At 40.1% G+C, this 16,457-nt stretch overlaps 1 protein-coding gene across 4 annotated transcripts in view; it reads right to left on the bottom strand.

The window, feature by feature from the left end:
- RGS6 (regulator of G protein signaling 6) overlaps positions 1 to 11,686 on the bottom strand; it is a 592,928-nt gene extending 581,242 nt beyond the window's left edge. For 3 of the 4 annotated variants that reach the window (XM_049770388.1, XM_049770390.1, XM_049770389.1), the window contains exon 1: positions 11,443 to 11,686. The gene's annotated coding sequence lies outside the window, so the exon portion shown is untranslated. The remainder of the gene's footprint in view (positions 1 to 11,442) is intronic. The other variant, XM_049770392.1, reaches the window with a different exon arrangement.
- Positions 11,687 to 16,457: the final 4,771 nt, after the last annotated feature.

Below are 16,457 nucleotides of genomic sequence, written 5' to 3'. Positions count from 1 at the left end.
TTATTTAATGTCACAAATCCCCCCACCACTCTGCCCCAGTTACAGGCAGAAACTAGTCTCCAAACCCCAAAGCTACCTGCCATTCTGAAAGGTAATGTGACTTCCCCTGAAAAAGGAAAAAACTAAAATGCAATCAATCAATGTATTTTCTGTGAATACATCCTGCATCCTTTCTATTTTGACCAGGTGCTGATTCAGTTTTTATATTGGGTTGTATGGTCAGCAGAATAACATAATGGCCTTTTCCTGCCTGGTTTGGAATCTAAACACAGTTGCACTTATGTAGCAGCTTAAGGAAAAATACATAGACCTTTTTTATAATTGTCTTTTTCCTAAAGACCCAAACAGGAAAATAAAAACAAAAACAGAGCCCACTCACACAAGTGAGTGGAATCATTTGGATTGAGTAGTGTAGAACTATAAATTTTGTTCTAGTTCTATGACAATCTTCTATGACAATCAAATATTGTTCTAATAACTCATAATTAAAATTGAATTACAACTGAATGACAGTCATAATGTTTCCTGAGCGATAAAGACCCTTAGCTTTATCACAGTCCTCACCTGCCTAGAATCCTCTTAACCATACTATACCTTGTGGGACAGGGTTTGGGAAGAAGTGTTGACCACACCTAGCAGTGTTCATGGGTCACTCCTGGAGGTGTTCAGGAGGATATATGTGGAACCAAGGTTCAAACCCTTGTCAGTCAAGTGCAAGGCAAGTGTCTTAACACCTGCACTGTCTGGTTTTTAATAGTCCCAGACTTATTCCACTTCCAGGAAAAAAGAATAGTCTAATCTGGTGTCGATCTCTCTGTCAAAAAATAAGTCTGAGACTCTGTATTTCCTGAAAAAAAATGGATAAAAATATATTTATTTCTGGGAGTAAGTTAAACACACAAATAAAATAAGTTTTTCATGAAAAATATACGTAGGGCCAGAGAGATAGTACAGCAGGTAAAGCAATTGCCTTGCATGAAACTGACCTAGGTTTAATCTGAATACTCCAAATGATCCCCTGGCCTAAACCTTCCAGGAGTAACCCCTGGACACAGCCAGGGATAATCCTGGAGCATAATAGGAAGTAGCCCAAAACAAACCAAAAATATAATAAATACAAAGTTGCCTTTGTGAAACTCCACTTGGTTCATACTTTACCTACTGAGCTATGTAAATGCTTGAAAGTACTGCCCTTTTGCTACAGCTTTCCCTCCATGCATTGCACAAATACTTTTTTCTTTATTCTTTTCACAAATAATTTCTTAAGCAATTATTATTAACCATCATCTATAACAGACACTGACGCTATCCTAGAATAGATAAAAACAAAGTCCCTAGTAGCATACAGTGCAACAACAATAACAAAATGCACTTGTGCTGTGCAACATCCTGGTGTTAGAGTTAAGAGCTAGAGCTAGAGCTAGAGCAGGTTATGGGGAAAAGGAGTAGAGTGAATGGGCAGGATAGATGCTTTACTGAACTCTTGGAGACTGGGATGGTGTTGATAACTGAAATTTTCATCTATTATTATCAACACCTTTCTACTATAGAGATTGCTCTTATTCCTCACTTTACCTATGAAATTTTTACTATTTCCCAGCGCCTGGCTTTTCAGGTCTGGATGAGGCTGGGGTGGGGAGGGAGTCCTCTTCTATTTAAATGCAGAGCATTGCTATGAAATCTTTTGTCAGCTGAAATGGCTTAAAGCAAAAATAGTAGTTACTGTCCATTTATACAGAAAATATTTTTATTATCTCCAAACCTCACAAAAGATTACCAAATCATATTAAATAATACATAACACCTAACATTATGTATTAACACACATTTGTTATTTATTAACATAAATTAACCTAAGCAACAGCAACATTTAGTAATATCAAAAACCACTCTGTTTTGTTTTGTTTAGGACACAAACACACACACACACACACACAGACACACACACAAAACAATGCTCATAGTTACTTCTGACACTGCCCTCAGGAATCATTCCTAGTTGTGCTCAGGGGGACCTTATATATAGGATGCCACGGAACAAACCCAGGTCTATACCCTACCATCAGAAAGCCACTCTTGCCTCTCAGGAATATGCACTATTCCTAAAACCGTAGCAGCAAAACAAGCTCTAAACAGGATTCTTGCCTTTTGTCCTGAAAGCAAAACCCTCTTTGAATTGCTTTCCATCAGCAAAAAACAGGTACTGGTGTAAATTTTTCATAAAGGCAAAATGGCATAATGCAAGCTTTCTAGAAGCAGGAAATACCTATTGAAGCTTCTCTGAACAGAACTGGATTCCACTGTTTTGGCCATCTGTCTGCTGGATCTGACTTCAAAGTTCTCTGTGCATTTCTTTCCTAAACTGTCCCTAACCTTTTTTCTGTTAATTTTTAAAAAATATTTACAATTATCTCTCAAGACAGTTGAAGTAAGCTTGGGGATAGGCCTGTTTATGTACTACCTCGTAATCAAAGACTTGCATAAATCAGAGGCTGAACTTTGGGTTGATAAAATCTGAGTTTAAATCTTGGGTTCTCTGCTCTCTCTCTTGCCTCTGGCAAGTATCTGACCTTTTTCAGCTTGACTTTCCTCATCTGTAAAAGAGGAAATAATACTAATTAATTCTTATTATAGAGCTTTAATAAAACTCTACTGAAAAGAAGATTTTACTAATGCTAATTGTAATTTTATCCGATCAACCACCACTATATAAAAGAGCTATAGCTTTGTAAGGTAAGCAACTCGTAGGTTAGGCCAGGACTTCTTCAATTATTTTCTTCTAATTTTTATCGAGACACTGATTTACAGAGTTGTTCTTAAGAGAATTGTTTCAAGCATACAATGTTCCAACACCAATCCAATCATCAATGTCCCCATCCCTCCACCGATGTTCCAGGCTACTTCCTACACCCAAGATGACCTTCTTTGCAGATATATAACAAGTTTATTTTATATTACTTAATCCAACAAATTTAAAGAAGTAGAAAATGGGATTATGAGAAAAATAGATCAGTCAATTTGTGATGATTGACTGCTATCGGATTTTACTCTATGAAAGTAAAGACCTTCAAATTGTTTAATATAATATAGTATACTGCCTGTTCTCATTTATATAACTAAGTTTTCAACTCTATATGCCAGGGTTTCTGGAACCTTTTCCACTTACAACCCCCTTTTTATTGAGAAAAAAATTAATCTGTGGGGCCAGAGAGAAATAATACAACACGTAGGGTACTTACTTTGCGCACAGCCAGCTCTGGTTTGATTTCCAGCACCCCATATGATTCCCAGGAGTGATTAATCCCTCAAAGCAGACTAAACCCTAAACATAACTGGGTATGGCTCCACCCCACTCTTCCCAAAATTATACTATGATTTGTAAAGTTATTCATAGGTGAGCTTTAGACTTAACAATGTTCCAGCACCAAACCCACTACCAGTGTAACTTTCCTCCACCAATGAGCCCGGAGTCCCTTCCGAAACCCTCCATCCTGTCTCCTTAAACAGCTCCATTTTTAAGTTTGGTTGTGGTTTAGATCTCTTGCTTTCAGTGTTGTTGACTCTGCAGATTTTTTATATAGATGAGAAACTTTTATAAGACCTTAGGTATATGAGTTCAAATATTAAGTAAAAAAATCAAACACTTACTGATAAGAAACCAAAAAGAAATTTATTTTCTGCAATTGCCACACTCAGTTAGGCAACCCCAGATGACCCATAGTTTATAAAGCTAGATTTCAGGCAGCCAATTATTTCATCAGTCATTTCTTGTGCTGGATTAGGAATAAAACTATGTTTTAATTCTTATTGTCCAAGAGGCTCCAGATTTAATCCCCTAGACACACATTGTCCCCAGAAATAGACCTCTACATCAGGAGTACACCCTCCCAATAAAAACCAACTATATTTTTTTAATAAAGGCAGAAACCAGTGAGATGGTACAGTAGTTAAGGCATGCAACCAACCTTGATTTGAATCCTAGGAGCAACCTCTGAGCACAGTGTATCCCCCAAAAATGGTCCAAAACAATCCAAAAAATAAAATAAAACACCTTCATTTTTGTTTTGCTTCATGGGATCATACCAAATTGTGCTTGGAGCTTAATCCTAGCTCTGTGCTCAGTAATAACTTTATTTTTTTCTTTGTTTTGGTTTATGGGTCAAACTTGGCAATTTTCAGGGATTATTCCAGGCTCTTACAGAGAAATTATTCCTGGCAGTGTTTGGGGACCATATGGGATGTCAGGGATATAACTCAGGTCAGCTATGTGATAGGCAAATGCCTTACCTAAAGTATTATCTTTCTGGCTCCAAATACTTGTTCATTTTTATAAAAGAAAATACAACAAATTTGAAATTTCATAGTTGAATGAAATATATAATATTAATGATAAATAGATATTACTATCATTACCACAAACGAGCACAATGGCCTTACTCTCTCGTGGGCCTGAGGAGGAAAATAAAACAAATATTAAGAATGAGAGTGGTTGGGACCAAAGAATACAGGAATTAACGTGTTTACCTTGCAAGCAGCCCTCCAGAGTTTGATTCTCAGCATTGCACATGGTGCCCTGAATACCATTGGGGGTCACTCCTGAGTACATAACCAGGAATAGCAGCTGAGCATTCCAACTCACTAGCCCTCCCCCCAAAGAACAGGGGGTCCAAGAGTGGATGATGAGGCTGTGCTGAGCTGTTAGTAGGGATGAAAGTCTTTAGTTCACTGCAACCTGGATAGAACTGGCATCATGCTGCTCAAAGTGAGTCAACAGGAAAGACAAATACTGAATACTGAATGTTCTTGTCCATGTGTGGTAGGTATATAGAGAAACACAGAAAGGGAATAAACAATGGCAGTGATAATAGGCCCAGAGGGTTGGCCAACAGAACTAAGCATGCCAACAGAACTAAGGGGGGTGGAGGGTGGGGGTTCTAACAATATGGGAGGGACTCTGATTCTTAAATGCTGATGACCTATAGCAATACCATCTGCCTGAAACAATAAAAATCACACAACATAAATTATAACTATTTAAAAAAATGGGGGTTTGAGGACCTGAAATAATGTAGTAAGTAGGGTTCTTACCCTTCACAAGGCTGATTTGAGTTCAGTCCCCAGAACCCCAAATGGTCCCCAAGCCCTGCCAGAAATGATTCCAAGGTATAGAACCAGCATTGGCAGATGTGGCCCCAAGACAAAAGAAAACAAAAAGAAATAGAGTGCCAATCACCTCTGCTTTGCCTGCACACTTTGCACAAGTCCATACACCCTTGCCTAGCCAGCCTAATATTAGCATCCAAAAAATCCAAGAGCCTACACTCGGACAGTAATGGCATCTGGCTTATCAGGGATGCTGCCTTCTTCCACATGTCATCCTACCACAGATGTCACTTGGCCAGTCAATAATCAATAACGCAGCAAACAGCAAACATCACGTGTTAAGTGCTGCTAAGACACTCAGGAGATAAAGGTGAATCACACATGGCCTGTCTCTGCACTAGGTCATGATCTGAGCCAGCAAATGCAGCAATTATTGCTATTTCTCGCTGCTCTTCTATTAGGATCTTCCGCTTTAGGGAAACACAAAGATCTTCCCAAGCTGCATCCTCTATCTAGTCTGGGCAGCAGCCACCTGTGCTCCAAGAAGCCCCTGAAATTTCTGAGAACCAGGGAGCAGGATTCACCGAGGTCTACCACCAAGGATCCCTGAAAAGTCATCCTGATAGAGGGAGTCCTCAAAAATAATAATAAAAAAAAACTTAATGATTATCAAAACGATTGGTAGAGAGGAACATCAAAAGTGGTCACGCCAGCTTGGCTGAGTAGGGACATGGGTTATTCTATTTCTTTTACACCTGCACATATTTCATGGATATATTGCCAGTGTCCATTTTACAGATAAGAAAACTGAGGATCAGAAACACCTTGGACAGAGTTCATAAATGCTTGATATATTACACTAGTGTGAGAGCTCTGACCCAATTCTCTGCAATTGAGGGGTGGCAGATCTCAGAGAGTAAGATACTGGTGGCTGGATATGTCCCAGGTACCTCGAATAATTCACACTTGTATAGAATCTATCAACCCAGAAGGCTTTTTTTTTTTTCTTTCTGCATGTTGCCCCTTAGACAAGAAGATAGTCTCAGGTTGGGCAGACACTAGTGAACAAGGGAAATTTATCATAGTCTCTCCTGGAAGATTTCATCCAAGTATTTAGAAAGTCAGGAGAGCTAATTAATCTCCATCACAAACCATTTCAATAGCCTCAGTTAAGTGAGCATCTGCTTTGTTCAACTTTAAATATTTACCCTTTTTTTTTAAGTTTCCATAGTTAAAAATATGTTTTTTGTTCTCTGCTTTTGGTTTGTGGGATACAACCAACAGTGCTCGAGGATCAGATAGTGCCTGAATCAAATTTAGGGCTTCCACATGCAAACCATAACTTATCTTTCCAGTCAGTACTCTATATTTATTTTTCTTTTGGGGTTATAGGGTGGGAGTGGGGTTGGCCCACACTGAGCTCTGCTCATAGCTTAATCTGGCAGGGTTCAGAGGACTATATGGGTTGCCAGGAATCAAACCCAGATCAACCACTTGCAAGGCTATTGTTGCTCTCCTGCCTGAAGTACTGTTGCTCAGGTCCCATTTCTATTTCTAACTGCTAGAAAGAGAAGAATGAATTCTCTATTGATAAAACATTAACATGTGAATCAGGAATGTCGATCATCAGAAAAGAACATGTTTTGCCTGTGAGAGGCCCTAGGTTCCATCCTTGGCAGCAGGAAATACTTTTATTTTTAAAAGTAGCCACATGCAAAAATGGTCAATGTTCTAACTTGAGTACAGGCTTCCCCAGCCACCCCTAAGAAATAGTTCCTCAAATACAATGAAATCACATAAAATAGCAATAACGATGAATTATTTAGTGCTACCAGACCCGCAAAATAACCTCCTCAGTCAGACCAAATAAATGCAACATAGGAACATCACATATAGTAAAAGCTATAGTCTATGTTGGCAAGCTATAAGAAGTCTAGTCATGGGGGATTCAGCCTGACTCCTGAGCCTGCCTGCCTTCTATTATACTTTTCATTTTCAGTCATAAATGTCCAAATCCTTAGATTTCTTTCAGTTAACAAGAGGTGCCGTGGTCTTCAAAATGCAAGAGCTATTTTTGACATGAGCTGGGAATCTCCTCATTCTCCCAGCATATACTCAAAGTCTAGAGGGAAGAGCTAAGGAGGGGCTCCTGAGCATCAGCAAGCCTGGATTGAATTCCTGGGGCATCTACAGGCACTTTGTGTGCAACTGAATAAGGAGCAGTCTTTGTTTTTTCCATCATAAAACGGGAACCTCGCTCAAAGAACAACCATAGTGTTCTGAGTTCTACCTTTGGGAAAGGAGAGAGAGAGGTCTGGGTCAGTGATTGTGTAATTACTAGTGAATCTTATTTTTTCCCATTTTGGAATATGTGAGTGGTTTAAAAAGAAAAAGGAAAAAGAAATGAAATGTAGATCACTGGCAAGTCAAAAAAAAGCATTTGATAAGCTTGGTGGCTGGTAACATCTCAAGCAGGTACTCTTGAGTTGTTATTTTATACAACTCATTAGGCTTAATGTCCATGTTAACTGCCTACTTGTCAGCATTTTGGTTTTCCTTGCAGTTTTAAGAACTGGGTTTCATGACTGATTATTACTCTTGCTACCGACTTAACGGTTCCAAATTCTGGATGAGGGCAAAGAGAAGGCTTAAAGGACTAGAGTACATATTTTGCATGCTGAATTTGATCCGGGGTTTGATCTTCAGATGGTCTCTGAAGCACAGAGCTAGTAGTCACCAAATACTGCTCAGTGTGACCCCTAACCAAAAAAATCTGCATGCTTCTCTCTTACTTCTTAATTATTTTAGAAACTATTTCCCCATAAAGAAAAACAGCCCTAATTGCACTGATGCTTCCCAGGCACCTTTAGTAGGTCCACTGCCAGGATGCTCAGACAGGTGAAACAGGACTTCCGGCCCCCTGGAGTTTGTCAGCTGCTGCTTGGCTGGGTTCCCAGGCCAGTACAGTGTCATTATATAAAACTTCTTAGAATCATACATTCTTAAAGTCCAGACCTACTAAGTCAGAAAAGCTGGGGGGGTGACTCCCAGCTATCTACATATGAAGATGTCTATTTAAGAAAATAAATCATGCTCATATGATGTCACAACTGACCCCTTAGATTATTAAACTGGAATCTAAATTTATGGAGCCCAGAGGTCAAAGGTCGCATGAGAAGTTGTCGCAAAACTGAATAGACACTGGGTCTCCCACCTTGCATTCTATTTCCTACCTTTCTATTTCTTTTCTATTCCTTTTATGGCATTTAACCCATAATTCTTAAGAGGAAACCCATGTATCACTGATCCAAAGTATAAAACTTGGTTTTTGGCAACAGCACAGAAACTATGTTTTTAGGAAAGAAAATCAAAAAGTCAAAAAAAAATCAAAAAGATAAACAAAAATTTTCATGTGATTTATAAAGACTTTTAAAAAGCCAGCAGGAATATCTCAAAACTTCAGTAGCTATCCAAGTTCCATGTATGTGACTGGAATATTGGGGAGATGGGAAAAGAAACAATAAACTGTATGATAATAATAAAGGTTGGAAGGATATCAAGTATGTGGTAGTGTCAACAGAGGATTGGTCTTCCAGGGGAAAATTATAAATGGTTTTTGTTTCATTGCATTTTCCTTAAAAAGAATTTTTATTTTTATTTTTATTTTGGTTTTGGGGCCACAACTGGTGGTGCTCAGGGGTTACTTAGGGCTATCCACTCAGAAATTGCTCCTGACTCAAGGGGCCATATGGGACACCAGGGATCAAACCAAGGTCCATCCTGGATCAGTCGCATGCAAGGCAAAGGCCCTACCACTGCGCTATCGCTCCAGCCCCTCATTTTCCTGAAATTGTTATCCCTGCTCAGAGATTACTTTTGTACTAAAAAAATTAAAAAGTTAAAAACTGCATTTTGGAAAGCTACATCCTTATCCTTCAATATGGAGGTTTCTTTTCTGGTTTGATTTCTCTCCATCCAGCAGGACAGTGTGTATGTAGTAATTATTTATATCATGCCATATGCTACAATGAAGATGAAACTCAGTAAATATATTCTCTCCAGCTGGCACTGCAAGTGAAGAGGTTAAATGCTTCTCTAAGTTCAAAGCACTATGAATTAAGACAAGCTAACTGAGAAGCTCAAGGAAAAATTAATCCTAGTACTGAATTCTCTGTGAATATCACTTCTGAAAAAACATTAATGTGACACATAGTTTCTTTTTCACATCTTCCTGATGGTTTAACCCCTTGCACAAAACAGAATGCTTAACAATTCCTGGAAGAGTCTTATAAGTTGAGATGATAAAATACATGGTAGCAAATCAGAGAAGAAACAGAATGATCGCATTTTACCATAAAATTCTACTCTCGTGGATAATAAAGCATCCAAAATTACTGGCAAATTCCATTGTCCTAAATATCCTTTCATATTTTTTATTTTCCAAGAAATGTTTGCTTACATTAAAGAAATATCTATATTGGCTGTCTTATTCCACGGATCATACATAAATAAATAAATAGGACTGTCTTGTTCAGAGACACATTTCTGCCACAAAGGCATTGTTGAAATGTTGTACTTAATTAGACAACTGTGTTGCTTTGAGGAAAATCTAGCAGTGATGGACTGAAAAATCTCAGCAATGTGAATTCAGTAAATGCTAGTTAAAGTTTGTGAAAGGAAACCAGGAAGCAAAGTCAAGAATTAAAGTAATGAATATGGAAAAGGAAATAACAAAGCTACCTACCTTCTCTAAATACTTCACAGTAACCCATATTTTCGAATGTGTAGATATTTTGGGGAAAGAAAGAGCTAGAGGGACCACATACATATTACATCTATGGCTTAGTTTATACGTGATCTGTATTCCACATGGCCTATAAAATAGTCTCTATATCGCACACATATCCAAACACTTATGTGGTATCAAACAGTATCATTTATATAGTATCACCATATTTATATAACGGTTTAATTTGACGATGAATGGCATCAGAGAGCTCAGAAAAAAATTTACCTTGATTTTCACTGATCAGAACGCGCTTGCTGACAAGGTGTAGCTCAGAGAAGTCTCAAAACACTCCACCAGCCTCTACTTTGTGTCACAGGAAAAGTCTCACCATTGTAAATTTAAGAAATTAGTAAGATGAACAAGAGTGAACAAAGTTCTTTACCACCTTCCTCCGTTCCCTGTCAACATAATGTCCTACCTGCCTATGCAGGTGGGTCTGTTTGTTAACATCAGTGGTCCAGCAGTTTTTGATCTACCACACACAAACTTGTAGCTAGGTCCCCAGCTCTATTCTTACTCCTCCATCTCCTCCACTCCCCAACCTATGAGAAAAGGGTCCTGTGTTCAGTTTCCCTAACTGCTTATTTTTGTAGTTTTACATTTGGGGCTGCTAAAAGGTATTGATCAGAAACTACCTGCAGATCCAGCTTCTGAGCATGGATAACTGCTGAAGGAACAATTCCAAGCCTACTTAACAAGAACCAAAATATCTCTGGTGCGTAGCCCCCAAATGCCACTCCTCTCCAAAAGAAGGCCCTTGACTTGCTCCATCAAATTCTGAACAAAATGAAATTTTCTGGGTCACTTTGTTCGTCTCCCAGGGCCACTTTTTTTTTTCTTTTCAAACAGTCTGAGGGTAACCATAATAAACACTTAATAATAATAATAAAACTCCTGCAACTACCAGATTTGCTGGAATCCTCCAAAGTTCCCAAAGACCTCACCGCCACCAGCCCCTACCCTCCACCTCCCGCTCTCTGTGGCTCCCTTTTCCCTCTAGAAAACTCAAGTGGGCGAGCCTGTTGGGAGGGGGGGGGAAAAGTTCCTACGAATCTGCTTTTGGTGTAAGCCAGGCAACCCTACCTGTGCTCACCAAATCCAGCGTTAGAGAATTAGCTCCAAAAGCACGCACCCTCTGCACTCACGTCCCGGGCGGTGAGTGCTTCGGAGCAACCCGAACCCCAGGAACAAGATTTCCACGCAGACCTGCGCCCATCCCACACAAGTCCGCACCCCAGCTTGCAAGCCACTTATGTAAGCTCGTGCCTATACGGTCCTAAAGTGCGCCCTTACGGACACACACACACACACACACACACACACACACACTCACACACACTCACCTGTCATGCATCACGTATGACCAACACGCAAACCCCTCAAAATAATAATAACAATAACAATACTAATAATGAAGCAATACAAGTGAATGGGGGCAAAGAAGAATGACTTCACATTGAGAAATATTCTCTCCCAGCCCGCCCCCATCTCCATCCCCATCCCCATCATTTGTTTCTTGCCTGCCCGTTTGGGATGACAACTCCAATTACCTTAGCAACCAAAGAATTGCTTTGCCTCTCTCTGTGTGTGTCTCTGTCTCTCTCACTCGGCTTCTGAATGTCTGCTAAAGCCAAGCTGACGCCGATCTCATGGTAAAGCTAAGTAAAATAAATAAAATAAAATAAAATAAAAAACCAAGGAACGGGGAACCCCGCAGCCTCTTGCGTTTGGAGAGGCGCGGAGGGAGCGTCTGGGTCCGTCTGCGCGCGGCTCTGCAAAGGCTCTTGGGGTGCAGGCGAGAATCCACGGTGGCAAATGTCAGCGCTCAGCTAGCGGGGACCCCGACCAGTCCAGGGCTGGCGAGGCGAGAAGGAGGAGCGGCGGGGCTCATAGTGCCCGGGGACGGTGCGCCCCGCTCGGGTGTCTCCAACGCGCTCCTGCGCTCCGGGGCTCTCCAAGCTTTCGGCGCGCCCGGGGTGCGCTCGCCAGGTTTCCCAGCCTCTTGGCGGGCGCGGCGGGCTAGTGGTGGGCGGCGGTCTGCCCGCCCCCTCGGCACCCGCACCCCGGCTCCTGCTCCGAAGCCGCTGGGAGCACCCCGAAGCCCGGGCGGAGCCGCTCCAGGAGCTGCCCCGAGTCGGGTTGCGCGGCTCTGCTGAGCGGCGCCCGCTGTCGGGGGCCGAGCGGAGCTGCAAGCCCCGCGCCTGGCATACCTGGGCGCGCAGACACCTGGAGGGCCCCCCGCGAGGGATTTGGGGCGCGGACTTACCCACCCCACCCCACCCCACCAGGGCGCCTCCACCCGGCTCACCTGTGCCTGGAGTCACCGCCGCCCAAGGGACCCGCTGATGGAGCCTGTTTTGTGCACAGAGAGGAAAAACCTAGAAATTCCTGGCACTCCCGCTACCAGGCGAGAAAGCTGGCACACTGGCACCGCCGGATTCAGGTACTCCCCACGGTCTCCGAGAGGCGTCTGCAAACTTTGGTGACGACGTCGGAGTTAGTTAGTTAGTTAGTTGGCTTTGGAATTCCGGTGCCCTCTCTGAGTAAAGCGCATTTTTTAAAATTTTATTTTTGAGGGTATTTTGGAGCTGGCTGGCGAGTCTCGGGCGCCCTCTAAAAAAAATCACAGCGTGCCACCCAGATTATCAGGCAAACGATGGAAACTAACCTCGTCGTAGGGTTCTTTTGAATTTTTTTTTTGCCTGTTATATTTTGTTTTGCCTGTTATATTTTTATTATTATTTTAAATGGATTCACTGTGCATGAGATTGGAAGGTTTGGTTTTTTCTGTTTGTTTTTTCATAATATTTACATGAAGGAGGCTGGGGGCAAGAAAGGTGGGGAGACCTTTCAAGGAAAAAACCTTGCACATCCTCTTAGGGAAAGACAAAATTTGAAGACACAGTGAGGCAGTATAAGAAATCGAGGACATCCTTCAGTGAGAGAGTTTTGTTATTTGCTGTTTGAATATTTAGAAAGGTAGAAATAAAAATCTATTTAGAAATAGACTGCCTGTCTGGAATACAGGCGGGAGGTTGGGGAAGAGAGAGATGGGGGGAATTGGTTTGGGAAGGTTGCATTGGTGAAGAGGAGTGTTTATATATATATAACTGAGACCCAACTACAAATATGCTTGTAATGATGCTGCTTAAATAAAGATATTATTTTTTAAATTTAAGATAAAATAAGGAGAAATAGCAGAAATAATAAGATAATAAAATAAATTTAAAAAATATTTAGAAACATAGAAGACATAGTACAGCGGGTAAGGCACTTACCTGGCATGCAGCAGATCAGTGGTTCTATCCCCAGCACCGCTTAGGGGCCCTTTACCCCCAGCCCCTCCAGGAGTGATCCCTGGACATAGAGCCAGGAGGAATCAAAGAGGAGCACCTCCGAGTGGTCCCAGAGCCTGCCAAGAGTGATTTCTAAGCACAGAGCCAGGAGTAACCAACCAACCCCTGAGCGCCACCAGATGTGGCTCAAATTAAAGATATAATAATTTATTAAATGCTGCAGAGAGGAAATAAAATGAGATTGTTAGCACAGTTTGATAATCGTAGAATTTGCACACAGTATCAGTGTTATCAATTTTCAAGATTTATTCGAGGAGTGTATAATATTGATGGGAGGGCCCTTGAAGTGAAATAACTGCATTCCATGAAGGGCGAATGAACTGAAATAATCTCAGCTAGACTGTCTAACACCACTTGAGTCCAGAAACTGAAACTTAAGGTCATTTTGCCTGCATGCAGGTCTTGTCCACCATTCTGAATGCATTCGTGTTTTTGTTGTTGTTGTTGTTGTTCAGTAAGTTAATAATTTCCACCTGTCCTATAGTAAACTAATGCCAGCTAATCTAAGAAAGAAAGAAAGAAAGAAAGAAAGAAAGAGAGAGAGAGAGAGAGAGAGAGAGAAAGAAAGAAAGAAAGAAAGAAAGAAAGAAAGAAAGAAAGAAAGAAGAAAGAAAGAGAGAGAGAGAGAGAGAGAGAGAGAAAGAAAGAAAGAAAGAAAGAAAGAAAGAAAGAAAGAAAGAAAGAAAGAAAGAAAGAAAGAAAGAAAGAAAGAAAGAAAGAAAGAGAGAGAGAGAGAGAAAGAAAGAAAGAAAAAGAGAAAGAAGAAAGAAAGAGAGAGAGAAAGAGAAAAAGAAGAGTAGCCCTTGAGTTCTATCCTCCAGAACTAATAAGGACCTGGGCTTAGTCTTAGGTAAGTCCCCAATGAGTCCTAGTAAAAAGCTGCAACCTAAAAAATAGCACAACCTAGTGAATGAAATATTATTTTACTTAAATGACCCAATTATTTTATAAAGTCCCTTCTTCCCAGAGTCAATATTTGACTTATGCATAGTTGTGAAACCAACTGACTGCACCTGTTTGTCATCCCAAACACACAATTGCCTTCTGAGAACAAGGTGGTGATTAGGGACATTTCCTCATGAGAAACTGAATTTTTTTACATCAGTGGCTTCTTGAGGGTCAGGGATAAAGGAATAACCTTGTGGAACCATGAGCAATGAGCTCCAGATACAAAGAAAGGTTTTCTATTTCCTTTAATATAATAGCATTTGAGTAATAAAATTGGAATAAATTTAACCAAGAAGGTGAAAGAGCTCCTGACAATGACAATACATTGATGAAAGAAGTTAAAGACAAATAGAAGGACTCAGGCTTTGGAGAAATCCATATTATTAAAATGACTAAACTACTGAAAGTCACCTATAAATGTAATGTAATTCCCATCACAGTTCTGTTTTTGTTTTGTTTTGTTCTGTTTTGTTTTTTTTTTTTTTGGTTTTAACTGAAACAGAAAAATGTTCTAAAATTCAATATGGAGGTACAGGGATCTTTATAACTAGAGCAAGAATGCAAATCAGTAAGGCACACTCCTGATTTTAAACTTTATCACAAAATGATAGTAATCAAAATTGCATGGTAGTAACCTACATAGAGAATTGAGCAAACATATAAATATAATTGGGCTATGGGCAGTTTTTTCACTATTGAAGAAGGCAGTTGCAGATATAAAAAGGACTAAAATAATGCCAATGATGTGTCCTGAAATTGGAAGAATTCTGTGAAATTTAGGCTAGATATAGACATGTGTGTACATGTACATGCATACATATATTGTTGATAACCTTCCTAGCTTTATAGAGAAATCCTAAATGGAATAGCACCCCTGTAGCAAGGAACACCCTATCAGGCAGACCTTAGTTTCTTCCTACCATTCTCTACTGAAAGAACTGTGATTCTATATATCATGGGTAAATCTGGTTGTGAAAGAAAAAAGAATGAGTTAAAGAGATCAGAGAGATAGTACAGCAGGTAGGGCATTTTTCTTGCACAGAGCCAACCCAAATTCAACCCCCAGAATCCCATATGTTTCCCAAACCTGCCAAGAGTAATTTCTGAATGCACAGCTAGGAGTAATCCCTGAGCACTCTGGGTGTGGCAAAAACAAAAAAGAATGATCTAAAGAATTATAAGCATAAGTCAAAATAATATTAAACAGTTTGAAGGAATTCAACTGTCAACTCTGAGAGATTTTAAATATCAAATTAATAGTAACAGCGACAGTCACAACCCTTTAAGGAAAGTTGGAATCCATACATACAGAAACAGGAAAAAAAGAGAATAGAAAGTTTTTGCTTATGTTAAAATACAACTCGGGCTGGAGAGAGAGCATGGAGGTTAAACTTTTGCCTTTCATGCAGAAGGTCATTGGTTCGAATCCTGGCATCCCATATGGTCCCCCTAATATCAGAAACATTCTTACAGATTCATCCATGTTAACACCTGGATAAAGGAATATGTTTTTAGTCATTTGGAATGATTTTAGGTCCCAGGGTCTAAGGATAGTGTACTTATTTTGCATATAGAAAACCTATAGGAAACCTGGGGTTGAGTCCCAGAATCTCATGGGCCTCTTACTACCAGAAACAGCACTGAGCAGACCAAGATGTGGCCTCCAAACAAATAAATAAACAAAATTAAAGTCTTTAAAAATAGAAGGTTAGAGAAGGAGAAGTAGTCTTCAGTAGGAAGCCTGCCACTGAGATGGGATATGGTTAAATTTGGGAAGGGTATAATGATGGGCTGGGATGGGGTATCTGCCATAGAGGCAAGCTGGAAGGAGGGAAGAAAACTGGGAACATTGGTAGAGGGAAGTGGACACTATGAAGGGATTAGTGTTGGCACAGTGTATGCCTGAAACAATATTGAATACCTTTGTAACTCATAATTCACAGCAATTCATATTTAAAAACATGAAAAATACTGGTAGGTTAGGAAAAGATATATTAAGGGATACTTGTTCACCTTACCCCCCCCCAAAAGTAGTCTCCCCTTTTTTTCCTTTAATTATGAACTCATAATTAGGTGCACTGAAAATCTGAATTGATCTTCTATTTTGTGGGTGTAAGAATAATGAGATTCATCCCAACATTCATTCATTCATTCATTCATTCACTTATTGACTGCTTATTAAGGACAAACTCTATAGGATGTTATATATAGATCCTTGAGCATAAATATTTTCCAGAATTCATCTAAAATATAAAATAAAA

Source organism: Suncus etruscus, chromosome 3 (assembly GCF_024139225.1).
Source record: "Suncus etruscus isolate mSunEtr1 chromosome 3, mSunEtr1.pri.cur, whole genome shotgun sequence".
Lineage (NCBI taxonomy): Eukaryota > Metazoa > Chordata > Mammalia > Eulipotyphla > Soricidae > Suncus > Suncus etruscus.
Note: the sequence above shows the minus strand (reverse complement) of the source record. Positions and strands in the feature narration are given on the sequence as shown.